The sequence below is a fragment of the Lynx canadensis genome, chromosome C2 (assembly GCF_007474595.2).
Source record: "Lynx canadensis isolate LIC74 chromosome C2, mLynCan4.pri.v2, whole genome shotgun sequence".
NCBI classification, from domain to species: domain Eukaryota; kingdom Metazoa; phylum Chordata; class Mammalia; order Carnivora; family Felidae; genus Lynx; species Lynx canadensis.
Genome location: NC_044311.2, coordinates 2,477,254 through 2,490,204, shown reverse-complemented (window position 1 = coordinate 2,490,204; position 12,951 = coordinate 2,477,254).

Below are 12,951 nucleotides of genomic sequence, written 5' to 3'. Positions count from 1 at the left end.
TAACCCACTGAGCCACCCATGTGCCCTACCAACAAGTGTCTTCCTTAATGCCCCTTGCCCATTTAGCCCATGCCCCCACCAAAAACCCCTCCAGCAACCCTCAGTTTATTCTCTGTATTTAAGAGTCTTTTATGTTTTGTCCCCCTCCCTGTTTTTATATGATTTTTGCTTCCTTTCCCTTAATGTTCATCTGTTTTGTATCTTAAATTCCACGTATGAGTGAAGTCATATGATATTTGTCTTTCTCAGACTGGCTAATTTCGCTTAGCATAATACACTCTAGTTCCATCCACGCTATTGCAAATGGCAAGATTTCATCCTTTTTGGTTGCCGAGTAACACTCCACTGTATATATAGACCACATCTTCTTTATCCGTTCATCCATTGATGGACATTTGGGCTCTTTTCCATACTTTGGCTATTGTCGATAGTGCTGCTATGAACATGGGGGTGCATGTGTCCCTTCGAAACAGCACACCTGTATCCCGTGGATAAATGCCTAGTAGTGCAATTGCTGGGTGGTAGGATAGTTCTATTTTTAGTTTTTTTGAGGAACCTCCATCCTGTTTTCCAGAGCGGCTGCACCAGCTTGCGTTCCCACCAGCAAAAGGGTTCCTCTCGGGCTCCAGTTCTAATTCTAGTTCTTTTGCTGTTTCCACCACATCTGCAGTCATGTCCTCCGCTGAAGTCTTGAATTCCTCAAAGTCGCCCCTGAGGGTAAGAATCAAGTTCTTCCCAGCTCTTTGTTAATGTTGATGTTTTGACCTCTTCCCACGAATCACGAATGTTCTTAATGGCATTAAAAAAAAAAAAAAAAAATGGATGGGGCGCCTGGGTGGCGCAGTCGGTTAAGCGTCCGACTTCAGCCAGGTCACGATCTCGCGGTGCGTGAGTTCGAGCCCCGCGTCAGGCTCTGGGCTGATGGCTCGGAGCCTGGAGCCTGTTTCCGATGCTGTGTCTCCCTCTCTCTCTGCCCCTCTCCCGTTCATGCTCTGTCTCTCTCTGTCCCAAAAAATAAATAAAAAATGTTGAAAAAAAAAATTAAAAAAAAAAAATGGTGAATCCTGGGGCACCTGGCTGGCTCAGTCTGTAGAGCATGTGACTCCTGATCTCAGGGTCATGAGTTCAAGCCCCATGTTGGGCCTAGAGCTTACTTTAAAACAAAACAAAACAACAACAAAAAAAACGGTGAATCCTTTCCAGTTTACCCTCGTCCATCAGAGGAATCACTATGGTGGCTCTGGCAAGCTACAACATGTGTTACTTTTTTTTTTTTTAATTTCTTTAATGTTTATTTATTATTGAGAGAAGGAGAGAGACAGAGCATGAGCAGGGGAGGGGCAGAGAGAGAGAGGGAGACACAGAATCCGAAGCGGGCTCCAGGCTCCGAGCTGTCAGCACAGAGCCCGACGCGGGGCTCGAACTCACGGACCGTGAGATCATGACCTGAGCCGAAGTCGGTCGCCCAACCGACTGAGCCACCCAGGCGACCCAACATGTATTACTTAAATAAGAAAACTTGAAAGTCAGAATTACTCCTTTTGCCATGGCCTGCAGAAGGGATGTTGTGTTAGCTAGCAGGCAAGAGAAAAATTAAAATCTCTTGCTATGCCTCCATCAGAACTCTTGGGTGACCAGGTACACTGTCAAGGAGCATTATGAAATAAATCCTCCCTGCAGAGCAGTTCTCAACAGTAGGCTTCAAATCTTCAACCAATCAGATTGTACACAGATGTACTGTCATCTAGGCTTTGTTGCCCCATTTCTACAGCACACGCAGTGTGGTTGAGCATAATTCTCCAGGGCCGTAGAATTTTCAGGATGGTGAGCGGGCACTGCCTTCCACTTACAGTCACCAGCTGCGTTAGCCCCTAACAGGAGAGTCGGCGCGTCCTCTGAGGCTGGGAAGCCCAGCCCTGCCCGCTAGATCCCTGGGTCCCCTGCTACAGCTCCACATCAGCACCCGCTGCTTCCCTCCTTGCACTCTGAGGTTATGGACTCCACTCCCTTCCTTAAACCTCATGGACCTCCCTCTGCTGGCTGCAGACTTCTCTTCTGCAGCTTCCTCACCTCTCTCAGCCTTCCTAGAATCGAAGAGAGTTGAAGCCTTGCTCCGGATGAGGCTTTGGCTTACGGGAAGGTTGTGGCTGCTTTGATATTTTGTCCAGACCACTAGCAATTTCTCTCCGTAACGGCAATTCGGCTGTCTCACTTTCTTAGCGTGTGTGTTCACTGGAGTGGCACTTTTAATTTGTCTCAAGAACTTTTCCCTTGCAGTCGTGGCTTGGCTAGCCAGTGCAAGAGGCCTAGCTTTTGTTCGTTCTCAGCTTTTGAGATGCCTTCCTCACTAAGCTTAATCATTTCTAGCTTTTGAGTTCAAGTGAGAGACAGCAACTCTTCCTCTTACTTGAACACTTAGAGGCCACTGTAGGGTTATTAATTGGCCTCATTTCCAAACTGTTGTGCCTGGAGGAATAGGAGACCTGAGGGGCGAGAGAGAGAGAGAGAGAGAGAGAGAGGGAAATGAGGAGTGGCTGGCTGATGGAGCGGTCACGACACACACAACATTTATTAAGTTCACCTTCTTATATTCCGGTCCCCAGAACAATTAAAATAGTAACATCAAATATCACTGATCACAGATCACCATAACAGATATAGTAACAACAGAAAAGATTGTAATATCGTGAGAATTACTAAAATGTGACACAGAGACACAAAGTGAGCAAACGCTTTGGGGAAAAAGTGCTGATAGACTTGGTTAGGCAACGTTGCCACAAATTTTCAATCTATAAAAAATGCAATGTTGGGGAGCCTGGGTGGCTCAGTCGGTTGAGCGTCCGACTCCTGAGCTCAGGTCGTGATCGCACAGTCCATGAGTTCGAGCCCCGCGTTGGGCTCTGTGCTGACAGCTCAGAGCCTGGAGCCTGCTTTGGATTCTGTGTCTCCCTCTCTCTCTGACCCCTCCCCTGCTCATGCTCTGTCTCTCTCTGTCTGCAAAATAAATAAAAACATGAAAAAAAATTTTTTTAATGCAATGTCTGCCAAGCACAATAAAGCAACGAGCAATACAATGAGGTATGCCTATAGTTACATTTAGTTCCATGTTCCATTTTTTGATTAATTTTGTGAAGTGTGTAAGGTCCGTGTCTAGACATATTTTTCTGCACATAAATACCCTGCTGTTCCAGCACCATTTATGGAGGAGACACTCTTTCCTCTATTGTATTGTCTTTCCTCCTTTGTCAAAGATCAACTGACTATGTGGGTCATTTTCTGGGCTCTCTATTCTGTTCCACTGATCTGTTCTTTCACCAATACCGTACTGTCTTGATCACTGTAGACTTACATTAAGTCTTGAAGTTGTTGGGTAGTGTCTGTATTCTAACGTCATTCTTCCCCTTTAATATTGAGTGGGCTATTCTGGATCTTTTGCCCTCCGTGTAAATTTAAGGATCACTTTGTTGATATCCACATAATAACTTGCTGGGATGTAACTGAGATTTGTTTCTTCTCTAAGTGTATTAGCTTGATTTCCTCTCTAAGTCAGTCATCATTGCTTATCCACTTTCCATCTTCCAAAATGTTGTTGACATCTCCCATGATGATGTTGAAAAGTATGATGATGGGGGACATCTTTGCCTCATTCCTGATCATAGTAAGAAAACTCTGAGTTTCTCACCATTTAAGTATAATAACATTTGTACATTTCTTGCAGATGCTCTTAAATTGAGCAAGCTCCCCTCTATTCCTAGATTGCTGAGTTTTTATCATAATTGGTGTGGAATTTTATCAAATGTTTTTCCTGCATCTATTGCCCAGAAACAGGGCAAGTGTCAGAAGAGACTAGGTCACAGTTGGTCGTAATCGGGGATACAAGACATATGCCCATTCCAAACCCTAACCTACAGAAATATGTACATTGTACCCGAAGATAAAGCTTAAGAGTCTGGACTGCCTTGCTCAGATGGGGCCTCTCTAACTGCTGGGGTGTCCTTCACTAAGAGAGACCTGGGAGCCTTGATGACTGGTTAGCACAGGAATTCATCAGGTACCCGGCAAAATGATTCTACTGTTGCTAGTTTAAAGCTAACGCCTCTGAAAGGTTTGGGGGTTGTGCTCTCTCTCCCCTGGAGGCTAGGCAGGCAGATGAGGACCAGTCTGAACTCCACGGGTCTGTCGTGTCCTGGTTACCTAAGGTTGGCTGATGGGGTACATTCTTCACATGGGTGCATCAATAGTTCAGGGTAGGGGCACCTGGCTGGCTCAGGCCATACAGTATTTAACTCCTGACCTCAGGGTCACGAGTTCAAACCCCATGCTGGGCAGAGAGCTTTAAAAATTTGTTTTAATAGTTTTTAAATTTTTCATTTTATTTTAGAGAGGGGGTGGGAGGAAGAGAGAGAGAGCAAGAGAGAGAGAATGAGTCCCAAGCAGGCTCCATACTCAGTGCAGAGCCTGATGCAGGGCTCAATCTCATGACTCCAGGATCATGACCTGAGCAAAGATCCAGAATCAGACGTTCAACTGATTGAGCCACCCAGGCACCCCTAAAATTTTTTAAAAAAAGAAAAAAAAAGGGGTGCCTGGGTGGCTCAGTCGGTCCAGTGTCCGACTTCGGCTCAGGTCATGATCTCACAGTCCGTGGGTTCGAGCCCCGCGACGGGCTCTGTACCGACAGCTCAGAGCCTGGAGCCTGCTTCAGATTCTGTGTCTCCCTCTTTCTCTGACCCTCACCCGTTCATGCTCTCTCTCTCTCTCTGTCTCAAAAATAAATAAATGTTAAAAAAAAATTTTTTTTTTTAAAGAAAATAAAAATAGTTCAGGGTGGCCATGACCTCTTACAGTGAAAGTCTCAGTAGAAGCCAGGTCATGTGAGCAGGCTGTTGACAGTACAAAGAACCTGCCAATTTCAAGCCCAAACCCCCACACACGTGACTGTTCCCCATGAAGGCACAGCTGGGAGAAACTGCTGCCTTGCTAAGATGAAGCTGGGCTGGCTAACTCGGGTATCCTTCACCAAGAGACACTTGGGAGCCTTGATTGCTGGAGAAGCCACAGACCTCATTAGGAAGCCACTCCAAATACGGACTGTTGCCAGTTTAAAGCTTCTGCCTTGAGGTGCCTGGTTCACTCAGTCAGTTGAGCATCCGACTTCGGCTCAGGTCACGATCTCGCGGTTCGTGAGTTCGAGCCCCGAGTCGGCCTCTGTGCTGACAGCTCAGAGCCTGAAACCTGCTTCGGATTCTGTGTCTCCCTCTTTCTCTGCCCCTCCCCCACTCACACTCTGTCTTTCTCTCTCTCTCTCTCTCTCTCTCTGTCTCTCAAAAATAAATAAATTTTTTAATTAAATAAATAAATAAAGCTTCTGCCTTAAAAAGATTTTTCTGGAGTTGGGCTCCCTCCCGGTTGGAGGCTATGCGGTTGGTGGGAACCAGCCTGAGCTCCAGAGGCCTGGAGTGTCCAGGCTGCCAAGGGTGGCTGATGTATATTGTGTAAGCGTGGGCCACTTGGATTGGTTCAGCAAGGGACCTGAAACAGGGCAAGTGCTGAGAGAACCAGACACAGGAGTGGTGTATTGTGGGTCCAAGGAATCTGGATAATTCCAAGCCCTAACCTCCACCAACGCCTACGTGGGGGCCGATGGCAGGGCACCCTAGAAGATGCCACGATGGCATATTATTTTGAATTAAAGTTACTCACACAGTCAATGCAAGAATACCCTCTGTCCCCCTTTTCTCTAGAAAGCAGGAAATGACTCTCCCCTGTGAAACGTACCCTTCCTGTACCAAGAGGTAAAGACACATCCTTATTTCCAGAGATAGAGCACTCAGAGCTGAGAAGGCTAGATAAACAAACCTTATCACTTTTACTAATTTATTATCCCAGCCCAAACCCAGTTTAGATTCCCTTCCTTTTTTGCGAGAGAGAAAGAGAGAGCATGCACGTGCATGAGCAAGTGAGCATGAGTCGGGGAGGGGCAGAGGGAGTGAGAGAGGGTCCTAGGCAGGATCCAAGGCTAGCGTGGAGCCCGACACAGGGCTCAGTCTCACTACTGTGTGATCACAGCCTGAGCCAAAAATCAAGAGTTGGAGGCTTAACCTACCGAGCCACCAGGCCCCCCTAGATTCCCTTCCTTTTTTTCATGCTTATTTATTTTTGAGGGGGGTGAAGGGGCAGAGAGAGGGAGACAGAGGATCCAAAGCAGGTGCTGCACATGTGGGGCTCTGTGCTGATGGTACAGAGCCTGATGTGGGGCTCAGTCTCATGAACTGGGAGACCATGACCCGACCCAAAGTCAAATGCTTAACTGACTAAGCCATCCAGGCACCTCCCTTGATTCCCTTACTAATTGAGCTCTTGAACGTAAGTTTTCTTTGTCCTGTTAATTACTCACAGTTCTATTGGTTCTTTGTCTAAAAGTAGGAATTTTGCCTGCCTTGGTCATTTTTTTAGGTCTCAATTTTAATATTGAGCTTCTGTGCACAGGTATTTAAAATGGGTTTTTTTCTCCTCTTAATTTGTTTTATGTCAATTTGATTCATAGATCAGCTAGAAGGATCTAGAAGAGTAGAGACAAATTTTCTTCCCCAACAGATGGCATAGTCAGCAGGATGAATTTAACACTGCTGTAGCTGAGAGACCCGGGACATCTGACAAAAGCCAGCAGAAGGTAAGAATCCTTATCGTGTCAGCCTCCCAGATGTCAGCCTGAGGGTCTAATGGGGCAAGACTGGTGAGAGACTTTTCCCCCCTCAATTTCTGAATTTAGATTAGTAGGGAAAAATAATTGCATAACTAGTTCCTTGGGCTTAGTGACTCTGGTACGTTTGGGAGAATACTCTTGGTTTAACTTAACCCATTCCCTCCCGGCAATGGTCACCATTTTTCTTTGTTTTTGTCTTTTGTATATTTGTCATGAAAAGGAACTACCAGAGGGGGAAAACATAGGCATGTGACCTATAAACCTGATGTTCAAGCTGGCTTCACACACAGGTGCATTTACAGTTCTCATCAGAGCAGCATCTGTTTAGGTAAACATTGCAGTGGCTCCTCTATGTGAAAATCAGATGAGGTGTTTCCTTTCATCTTGTTTCATGTCCTAAAAGCTTGGCTTTGTGACCAGTGAAAATATTCCCTCTTGTCTCTACCATCTGTGGGGGCGCTTAGTGGGATGCACCTTAGTGGCCTGTCAATAGACTAGGGTTCTAAGATGTGCAGTTAAACACAGCACTGTCTTTGCCTGGCTGTGCCAACTCTCAGGGGAGTCTGTCATAAGAGGTCCCAGCCCATAAGGGACCTTTGTCACTTCAGCATTTGTTGCTTGTTAGTACTGGAAAGTCCCATTCCAGTAGCACCTGCTCAGTGACACATATTAGCAGGTCTGTGACTGGAGGTGTCTCACATTTTCATGGGCGACCAGAGACACCATTTTCAATGCATCATCCTTACTGCCTTTGTAATGAAGACCTTCGTTATCTTTTTTTTAGGTTTATTTATTTATTTTTGCAAGAGATGAGCAGGGGAGGGAGAGAGATTTGCAAGCATGAGCAGGGGAGGGGCAGAGAGAGAGGGAGAGAGAGAGAATCCCAAGCAGGCTCCGTGCTGTCGGCACAGAGCCTGACATGGGGCTCAAACCCATAAACTGTGAGATCATGACTCAGTCAAAATCAAGAGTTGGATGCTTAACGGACTGGGCCACCCAGGTGCCCCAAAGGCCTTCATTTTTTTATGCTCTTTGGGGGAATAAACTTTTGGATCATGAGGGTTGCATCCCCTATGCCCTCTCCAGAGACACCTCTTGCAGCAATGGTCTAAGCCTGGAAATTTGCATCTGGGCATTCCCATAAAAAAAAAAAAAAAAGCTTATTACTTTGAGTCACTAATGAGATTAATAAGGTCCTACTTGTCAATGGCCAGATGATGGATCCTTTAAATTGGTTCTATTATTTGTAGAAAGATCTCAATTGTCATATTAGCATAACAGGGTTTTTTTAATGTTTATTTATTTATTTTGAAAGAGAGAGAGTGTGTGAGCAGGATATAGGCAAAGAGAAAGGGAGAGAGAGAATCCCAAGCAGGCTCAACCAGAGTTGAAGAGTACAATAACTAAAATGAAAAATACATTAGAGGGAATCAGCAGCAGATGAAAGGATGCAGAAAAGTGGATCAACAATCTGGAAGACAGGGTAATGGAAAGTATCAAGGTACACAGCAAAAAATAATAAATAATTTTTAAATGAGACAACATCAAGTATGTTAACATTTGTAATTATAGGGGTCCCAGAAGGAGAAAAAAGAGACAAAGGGACAGAAAATTTACTTGAAGAAATAATAGCTGAAAACTTCCCTAACCTGCAGAAGGAAACAGACATCCAGGTCCAGGAAGCACAGAGAACCCCAAACAAGATGAATCCAAGGAGGACCACACCACAACATGTAATAATTAAAATGTCAAAGATTTGAGATAGGGGATCTTTAAAGCAGCCAAAGAAAAGCAGCTACTTATGTACAAGAAAAACCCCATAAAGCTATTAGCTAATTTTTAAGCGGAAACTTTGGAGGCCAGAAATGAGTAGCATGATATATTCAATGTGCGGAATGGGGTGGGGGAGGGAGCGCATGGTTGGCCCAGTTGGTAGAGCCTGCAACTCTTGATCTTGGGGTCATGAGTTTGAGCCCCACGTTGGGCATAGAGCCTACTTGAAAAAAAAAAAAAGATCAGACAAAGTGCTGAATGGGAAAACAAAAACAAAAATAGAACCAAGAATACTCTTCTTGGCAAGGTTATTCAGAATTGAGAGGTTTTTTTTTTTTTTAAGTTTATTTTTTGAGAGAGAGAGAACAAGTTGGGGGGGGGGGGTACAGAAAGAGAGGGAGAGTGAAGACCCAAAGCGGGTTCTGTGCTGATGGCACAGACCCCCGACGCAGGGCTCAAACTCACAAGCCATGAGATCACGACCTGAGCCGAAGTCAGAAGTTTAAGCAACTGAGCCACCCACGCACCTCAAAATTATTCAGAATTGAAAGGGAGGACTGTCGGGGTGGCTCAGTGTGGGGAGTGTGCGACTCTTGATCTCAGTGTCATGAGTTTGAGCCCCACGTTGGGAGTAGAGGTTACTTAAAAATAAACTTAAAAAAAAAAAAAAAAGAATTGAAGGAAAGAGTTTCCCAGACAAGTAAATGTTAAAGGAGTTCATCACCACTAAACCAGCCTCACAAGAAATGTCAGAGAGAGTTTTTTTTAAGAGGAAAAGGCCATAATTAGAAGAAAATTGTGAAATGAAAAAAATTGCATGAGTAAAAGCAAACAGTTAAGTAGTAGATCAAAAACATACAAAACTAATATAAGGATAAAAAGACAAAAGTAGTAAAATCAGTTATGTCTAAAATATTAGGGGATTCACAAAATAATATAAAACATGACATCATAAACATAAAACATGGAAGGGCAGTAAAAATGTAGTGGTTTCAGAATGTGTTTGAATGTAAGCAACCGTCCACTTAATTTAGCCTGCTATATAGTGAGGATGTTATATATAAACTTCAAGGGAACACAAATCAAAAACCCATAGTGGATACACAAAAAAATAAAGAGAAAGGATCTGAGCATAACACTAGAGAACGTCATCAATCACAAGGGAAGAAACAGAGGAGAACGACAAAACCAACCAGGAAAAAAATTACCAAAATGGCAATAAGTACGTACCCATCGATAGTCACTTTCAATGCGAATGGTCTAAATGTTCCAATGAAAGAACAGAGGGTAACCGAATGGATTAAAAAATAAAAACCAAGACCCATCCGTATGATGCTTATAAGAGACTCACTTCAGACGTAAAGACACATACCGACTGAAAGTAAAGGGACAGAAAAAGACAGTCCATGGAAATGGAAGTAAAAAAAAAAAAAAAAAAAAAAAAAAACAGGGTAGCAGTACTTCTATCAGAGACAGAATAGACTTGGAGATAAAGACAAGAGATGAAGAGGGGCAGTACCTAATGACAAAGGGGTCAAGCCAACATGAGGATATAACAATTTAAGTATCAATGTACCGAATACAGGAGCGTGTAATTACATAAATTTGTAACAAATATTAACAGGCATACAGGGAGAGATCGACATTAACACAATAATAGTAGGGGCTTTAACACCCCACTCACATCAGTGGATAGATCGTGCAGACAGAAAATCAATGAGGACACCTTGGCCCGGAATGACACATGAGACCAGATGGACCCACGTGATATATATAGAACCATCCAAACAAAATAGCTTGTACACATTTTCTTCGCCCTGGAGGTGTGCAGGCGATTCTCGACTGACACGAGGTGCCCAGGTCTGGAGGGTCCTAGCTCCCTGGCCAGACTAATGGAATACATACTGTGCATGTACAAGCTGCACAGATTAGGGCGGCCAGGGTCCTGGAACAGGACCGTGTACCTTGAGGCCAGCTAATGGAGGGGGCTGTGAGGGGTGCCTGGCTTCATGCCTTAACCTACCCACATGTGTATATTCCCCTGTAGACATAGCTGGAGGAGTCTGGACTGCCTTTTAAGGCTGGGCAGGAGAGATCCTCACGTACCCTCTAGTAACAGACATCTGGGAGCCTCGATGCCTGGGGAAGCTTGGGAGCGGGAGTCCAAATGGGGACTGACGCTCACCACTTAAAGCTGCTGCCTCAGAAATATTCTCTGGGTGGGAGCACCCACCTCCCCAGAAGCTAGGTGGTTTTGGAGGACTGTCTGAGCCGCAGATGCCTGGAGGGCCCTGAGAGCCCAAGGCTAGTTGGGCATGCACGTGACCGGGCATGCATGGTGGCAGGGTGGGCCAAGCGTCTGAAGTGGGGCAGCTACAGGGAGAGGCTTAGTTGCAGAACGGGCTGTTGGGCCCACAACTGAGCACCTGCCTGATTCAAGCCATAAGCCACACAAATGCACATATTCCCTCTGAAGAGAAAGCTGGAGAAATCTCGGCTGTCTTGCTAGGGCTGGGAGTGGGGGGGGCCTTGCACAGAACGGTCCCATCTGTCCAGTTCCAAGCCCTAACGTGCACAAATGAGCACAGGTATTGGCTTTTCCTCCATCCCTCGCCTAGGATCACATTCCCAAATAAATGACGTACACATAAGTTTTAATGGCAAAGCCTGACTTCAGGGGAATCAGGCTGAGAAACCCAGCGTCTATAAAAATTCTTTCGCTTCAGATTATAGAATCGGCTAAGGAGTTAAGATTTATTCCAGATTTGTGAAGACTCCCGTCAGAACTCCTTCTCCAGCGTGTACACATCCTGTCAAGCCCGCCCACCCCAAATCCCACCCCACCATCGTTTCTTGCAACGTCTTGGTTGAGACCGCTCCGGGCAGTAAGCCACAGTCACTTCTCTCTGCAGAAAGCCCCACGTGGACACGGATGGCACGTGGCAAAGGCATCTTACTAAAGCGTGGCTGAGGCAAAGAGTTTCTGTGATGGAAGAGGCTTTTCACCCTGAATCATCTCAAGCCGGGCCTAAAAAACCTCGGTTTGGAAAGCACCTTGAACCATGAGCTTGTACACGACTCAAGGCAGACACCTAAAGTATCTGGCAAACCCACTGCTCTTTAGCACTTAATCTTTTGTGTCCATATTCCCGGTGACAATTATAATTATAGTTGTATTTATAACCATGCACAAAGTGGATGTGTGGTTTCTTGACCAAATAACTTGTGATCATTGGACTTCCGGGCAATTGTTAACGGATGGTTTTTCATCTATTTATTTTTTGAAGTTTATTTATTTATTTACTTTGAGAGACAGAGAGAGCACACACATGAGGAAGGGGCAGGGAGGAGAGGGAGAGAGAGAATCTCAAGCAGGCTCTGCATCACCAGTGCAGAGCCTGACGCGGGGCTCACACTCAGTAACCGTGAGACCGCGACCTGAGCCGAAATCAGGAGTCAGGCGCTTAACCGACCGAGCCGCCCAGGCGCCCCGATGGATCGTTTTTTAAGCAGGATAAATTCATGGCTGTCATGCAGTAGACTAGAATAGGTCAGAGATGATCGTGAACTCATTGACAAGTCGGACGACTAAGACATTACGGGTGGTTCAAATTCAAACATCCACACACATATAAATAATGCTGAGATGGATACATATGCTGCAAAGTTGGAAAAACTCAAAGACAAAGGGAATTCTATGGTATTTCCACGTCTCAAAATGTATCTGCGTGTGTGTGGACAAGAGCCATTGGCACTGTTCCCAGCCATCTACAATTCACGGACACAAAAGAGCTCAAGGACAATGAAAAGCACAGACACTTCACAGAATTGGATAACCCAGAAGGGGGTTTAGATCCCACCTGCCTGTTTTTCCATTGAACGCGCCCAGTAATCATTTTGCTCTGGTTCAACCGTCTTTCACATTTCTCCCTACATTGTCCGGTTTAACCCCCTTATTTCACAGATAAAGAAAAGGAGGCCTAGGTGAAAATAGCAGCCGTAATAACGTATCGGCCACAAAGAAGGGCAACCACATCGGAGGATCTGGGACATTTGCTTCTCCGGGACTATGCTGAACCTGTACTTTTTTGTTTTTTTTTTTTAATGTTTATTTATTTATGAGAGAGAGAGAGAGAGAGAGTGAGCATGAATGGGGGAGGGTCAAAGACAGGGAGAGAGAATCTGAAGCAGGCTTCACACTGTCAGCACAGAGCCCAACACAGGGCTCAGTCACACGAACAGTGAGATCGTGACCTGAGCCCAAGTAGGACAGTTAACCGACTGAGCCACCCAGGCGCCTCTGGACGTGTCCTTCCGGCTGTTACTTCCCAATCTTCCTGCATTCCCTTTGTTGTTTTATTTCCACGGTTCCTTTAGTTGACCTGTTGCTTTTCATTTCCTAATATCATCACTGGGCCAACCTTGTTCTTGCCCTGGGTCAAGGTGACAGGCTAGTTTGACTAGTGACTTCA